The following is a 6000-nucleotide window of genomic DNA, read 5'->3' as shown; positions in this document are numbered from 1 at the left end:
AGCGAACAAAGGAAAACAAATACTTCAATTGCAATTACATTTACAAATAACATTAAAATAAGTAAAAATGTATATTGCAATTTATATTGAAAAATAATGGCAATTCCTTAATTACTGTAGGTACTATTTTATGTTTGCATTAATAGCCACATTAATAAATAGGCAGAAAAGAAAGACCAATGACCCAGTGCTGGCACTTCATACAATTTCTTTAAACACAATGGGAGGCAACAGGGGGTGTTTTCTAGGCATTTTGAAAACTGATGTCTACTAAAGATTGCATTTAGTCATGACTTTCAACAGACTACCATATGTGTGGTTCCCTGCATGGAATGCTTCCTTGATGAGTTTTGTATGGATTCATTTAACAGTGCACTAAAACAATTGAGCCAGACGCATGTGTATTTAACACATTACAAAAACAAATTGCTTATATACATATACGTAAAACAAAAGCATGCTATACATATTTCTGCAGAATATTCCTGGTTACATGATTCTTAGAATTATTGATTCTCATTGTTTTAGATGGGAAGCACTCAACAGAATTTGAACCTGCATGCTTCTACCTGAGAGCACCACTGCCTGGAAAGCACCCTATGTGGCATAGACCTAACAAACGTCATAAATCCCTGTAAACAACCTGTATCATGGATCATACTCAAGCCGAGTATAACTTAAAGCAATCCATGTCCATCCTCCATATGTTGTTGCCAAGATTTCTCCTTTTTGTGTTGTTGTTAGAAGATTGTGTTAATATACTTGATGCCAAGCCATGAAGTTTGTACATGCATTTACAGTTTTGAATGGAAACGCAAACATAAAGACATGGAAATTAATGTGGTCACAATGCGCTTAAAATTAACAATGTCCACATTTTAGCCAGAAAAGTGGCAAAAAACCTAGTGTAACATCCTAATGTCCCTCCTAGATACAGAAAAATATGGTCTACAAAATTAATGTATTTGTGCAGTCAATGGCATAACTACACTGGAGGCACATCCTGCACAGCCAGGGCTTCATTAGTTACACCACTGTATGCAGTCACAAATACGTAATGTTTAGTAAAACAGAGCTATGATGAAAATTACTGTACATTTTGAAAGAAACAAAATTATGTCTGTGCTTGAGTACAGAAGTTTATCCTGTTAGTATGCAACTCCTTATAGTACCAGTAACCAATACAAATTTTAAGTTGGAGATCTCATGCCATTCAATTCACCCCTAGTCAAAGCCTACATTTCTTGTGCCCATAAATGCTTTCCCCTGAAGAACAGAGCACTGTATTCTTAAGGGGGTAAGCAGGGGAGGAGCAAAAAAGTCCCTGCCATATTGAGAAGTGCAAGTTAAGGAGCCCCAGTGAGCACAGGCTGCAACTGAGTTCTATAATCAGTGCTGCGCTCTAAACCTAGTGTTGAATTCTTATCTGTTGTGAGATACAGAACACAGCCAGACCTTTTGCATCCCACTTGGCCTGAAGGGACTGAAACAGTAGCAGCTCACTTTTACCTGAATACATGCAAGATAAAGAAAGTTTGTTATTCCTATTTCCAGTAAATGTTTTGTTGGTGACAGATTATTTGGTATAAAGATTTTTATTTGTAATAGTTGTGCATGGTTGTTGCTCAACAATGTTATTCAAAATTTCAGCTACAGATATAAAGGCTATGATTGATGTCATCAGTCTTGAATGGTTTAGACCAACTATTGAAAAGGACAACGTTTAGCCACAAAAATAACATTTTCTTTTTAAAATGTGTGTAACAAAAGTTAGGCAAATACCTATTTATAAAGCTGCAAAAGATAAGTTATTGAAAATGAAAACTGGAAAAACTGCATTTGAACAATTCATCCATTTATAATATTTTATATTTCAAATAAAAGACCTAATAAAAGACATTCCTATTAGCCTGAGCTGGAAACCCATATGTCCCGAGCATTCTGGATAATAGATCCCACATACACACACTGTAGTGACAGCACTCAAAGAATTTTTACAAACTAAAAAACAGTTCAAACAAGGTTTCTTAATCCTGCCCTAAAGGGATGTTTCTCAAGAAAAAGTGCAGTGAATCAACATACAGTTTTAAAAATCCAAAAAATCAGAACCATTGCCTGGCAACCCCTAACCCTACCCACGCCAAGTGACATCATACCCAAGGCAAATGAGAAGCAAAAACATAAGATTAATTCCAAGTTTCCAGCACTCAGGTCATGACACAGGGTCCCTTAATGTTCACATGCCCTTACAGGCGCTCAGACAGCGAATCCCTTAGAGCAAAATCATCACAGAACAAACTATATGTAAACCACCAAGTGACATCCGAGGGACACACTGTTATGACCTCCTCTCATATACAGCAAACTATTTTTTATTCAGGAGAGGGGGGTGGGCTTCTGTGCCATGCAATGGTGGGCACTGTGCCATGCAATGCACCTCAACTTCAGCAATTCACCCACAATAACCTTATGCTATGCTATTGGCAACAAGCAGGTCACCAATTTTCCAGGACCACATGGGCATGTAATCTGTTCTCAACTCCGCTCACGGGCATATGTGAGCCTAATACAATAGTGCCAGCCATAGGCCAATTACAGCTCCTATTGGTGCAAAAACAGGGCCGGATTTACATATTGATCGCCCCTAGGCCCACTGCCTTTCATCACCCTTGTCCCCCCCCCCCTTTATTTGTGCAAATTTTCATCATCTGGACTGGAGTAATGGGGATTGGCGCACGGGAAATTTAAAAAATGATTGTATCTCCAGTGCATCCCCAGTGTTTTTGAACTAATGTGGGTGTGGTTGGGCAGCATGCCACCCCCGAAAATCCTGCTGCCCTAGGCCCAGGCCTATGTAGCCTTTCCACCAATCTGGGCCTTTGCAGAAAGGGGAGTATTGGGTGGAAAGCTATAAGAGAAGTGTGCTTGCCATTTGCTGTAGTCAACATAGTCGAAGAGGCCATCAAACCCGAGACGTGGAGGACAACCATGTGTGCTTGAGGAAGCTAGGTGTAATGCAAATGCTACTACCAAATCCTACCAAATAAACAAGGAACAATTTACAAGACCATCGAGGATATAGATATATATATATTATATAGACAAATACAAGAGTCCTCTGCACTCAACCCCTACGTCAAAGTCATCCCATATCTGGCCAGTCCTATGCTCAATTTTCATCTGATTCATCAAGAATTCTATTGCTTCATTATACATTTTACAAAGGGACTAAGTTTTACCTGCAACTTACTAGCTGCTTTCAAAGTAAAACTCCCAAACTTGGCTGCCCTTTTATTAGACGCCAGTGGGATCACCTGACTATAGCTGGGAAGAGTGGGAGCTACAACATGGAGCTGGTCACTGTATAACTATAACAAACAAGGGAAAGTTGTGCTTACCACTAATTTTTAAAAACATTAGGCGGGCATGCAATGAGGCTGTGACCGCAAAAAATGCACATAGACAAATACAAAAGGTCCTCAGCACTCAACCCATTATCAATATATTTAAGACATTGAGACATTTTATGCATACAGCTACTAAAAACAGTCAGGTGATCCCAGGGTGTCTAATAAAAGGGCAACCAAGTTTGGGGGTTTTACTTATTCCCTTTGTGAAGTGTATAATGAAGCAATATAATTCTTAATGAATCAGATGCAATATGAGAGTATGACTGGCCATATATGGGATGATTTTGACGTAGTTGGCCATCTTAAATATATTGCAATATATGGACAAACAATCCCTGTTTTGTTTAAAGGGTAAGGCACTTTTTAGTAGCTGTATGCACAAAATGTCTCAATGTCTTAAATATATTGATAATGGGTTGAGTGCAGAGGACCTTTTGTATTTGTCTATGTGCATTTTTTGCAGTCACAAGCTTATTGCACCCCCGCCTAATGTTTTTAAAAATTAGTGGTGAGCACAACTTTCCCTTGTTTGTTATAGTTCAGTTAGGAGCAGTGACCAGCTCCTTGTTATAACTCCCACCCCTTCCAGCCACAGTCAGGTGATCCCACTGGTGTCTAATAAAAGGGCAACCAAGTTTGGGGGGTTTTACTTTAAAAGCAGCAAGTAAGTTGCAGGTAAAACTTAGTCCCTTTGTGAAGTGTATAATGAAGCAATAGAATTCTTAATGAATCAGATGCAATATGATAGTAGGACTGGCCAGATATGGGATGACTTAGTTGGCCAGCTTAAATATATTGCAATATATTTTTGTTTTGTTTAAAGGGTAAGGTACTTTAGTAGTTGTATGCACAAAATGTCTTAAATATATTGATAATGGGTTGAGTGCAGAGGATGTTTTGTATTAAACACAATGGGAGCCATGACCCATAGGCCTTAGGACTCAGGAAGGAATGTCTTCCTCACTGGCGTAACTATAGCGGAAGCAGACCCCATAGTTGCGGGAGGGGGGCCTGGGAAAGGGAAGCCTGGACCGCAGGGTCTGCTTCCTCTACAGTGTTGAAAACCCCCTCCCCGTCGCTTAAGTTTTCTTTAAATTGATGCTCTTGCACCTCACTAAGCAAGCGATCAGCAGGGGGGTTGTCCTGAGGAGTCACTATGCATGCTGAGCCCTCTGAATATTTTTCTGGCGGGGGGGGCCCGGCACACTATTGATACGCCCCTGGTCGTCCCCTCTTTTGGCAACTTGCCAAGAGCCACAAGTGGAGGTTTTACCCTTCCTCTGGATAAACATAGAGTATTTTGCAGAATCAGAGCTGGTTTAAGACAAAAGCTGGCCATGGACTTGATTCTAACCTCATATCATATTAGACGAATGATCATATGGTGCAATCCTTCAACCTGCAACTAACCATTCAGATTAAATACAGTAGTAAAAGAACAAATCAGATTATGTTCTTGCCATGACAGCAATCGTATGAAAGTTATGTCTGATAAATGCTAGTGACAGTCATCCATTGATATCTTTAGACAGGCAATATACATGCAGAGATATTATCGTTACCCCACAGAAATCTTCCAATCAACTAAACATCCAATCAACATTGTACAAAAAATGTTGGGACAATTCACACAGGATCCGAAAATCATATGGAACCAATTTTCATACGACTTTATCTGTTGACCACACCCACTTTGTAGCCACACCCCTAAATGCATGTCCATTTTACAAAAACACACGCTTTTCCATGTTTGGAATGATAGCATTAAGAGCACAAAGTGCACCAAAGACACACTGGTCCCAACCATGTCATAACATATTTGGTAGCCAGATAAGAATCAAAGTTTTTTTTATTTGTTCAGCTCAGCTGTAGCAAACAAGCAAATACTAGAACTTAGGGAGCTAGTCAGTTTGGCAGGGGGGGCCTCGGCAGCTGGACAGGACACAGTGGCACACTGTGCCCATGTCTTTTATATGTTCAGCTGCCTCTCCCCTTCATTACATCATCGCGTGAGCATCAAGGGCAGGCAGCAAGCGCGGGTGACGAGTGTGACCCAGGGCCCCTAAAACTAGAGGGGCCCTTGGCAAGTGCCTAGGGCACCTAGTGGGCAAACCCGGCCTTGTTGAACTCGATCGAGAACAAAATTTGGGAGGCAGAGAGAAGGGGAGACCCCAGAGACCTTTGGATATCCTATATTTAAATAAAAACCCGGCCTTGTGCAGGATAGAACTATATTAGAGCATTTGGACCACTGGAGCAGGACTACTACAGATTATCTAGTACAGGTATGGGACCTGTTATCCAGAATGCTCGGGATTCTCTATTATTACAGAGAAAAAGGAAATCATTCTTAAAAATTTGGATTATTTGGATAAAATGGAGTCTATGGAAGATGGCCATCTCGTAATTCAAATTCAGATAATGGATAATGGGTTTCCGGATAATAGATCCCATACCTGTACAATGTATAATTTTGAATATTGGTTAGTGTACTATATAAAAACTACTATGCCTAAACACATTTGTGCACCGGTTAATTCAAGAAAATAGAAAACAAAAACACAGGAAAAGGGAAAAGTGTATCATACTT

The sequence above is a fragment of the Xenopus laevis genome, chromosome 6L (assembly GCF_017654675.1).
Source record: "Xenopus laevis strain J_2021 chromosome 6L, Xenopus_laevis_v10.1, whole genome shotgun sequence".
Classification (NCBI taxonomy): Eukaryota; Metazoa; Chordata; class Amphibia; order Anura; family Pipidae; genus Xenopus; species Xenopus laevis.
The sequence above is the reverse complement of the archived record's forward strand: the minus strand, read 5'-3'. Positions refer to the sequence as shown.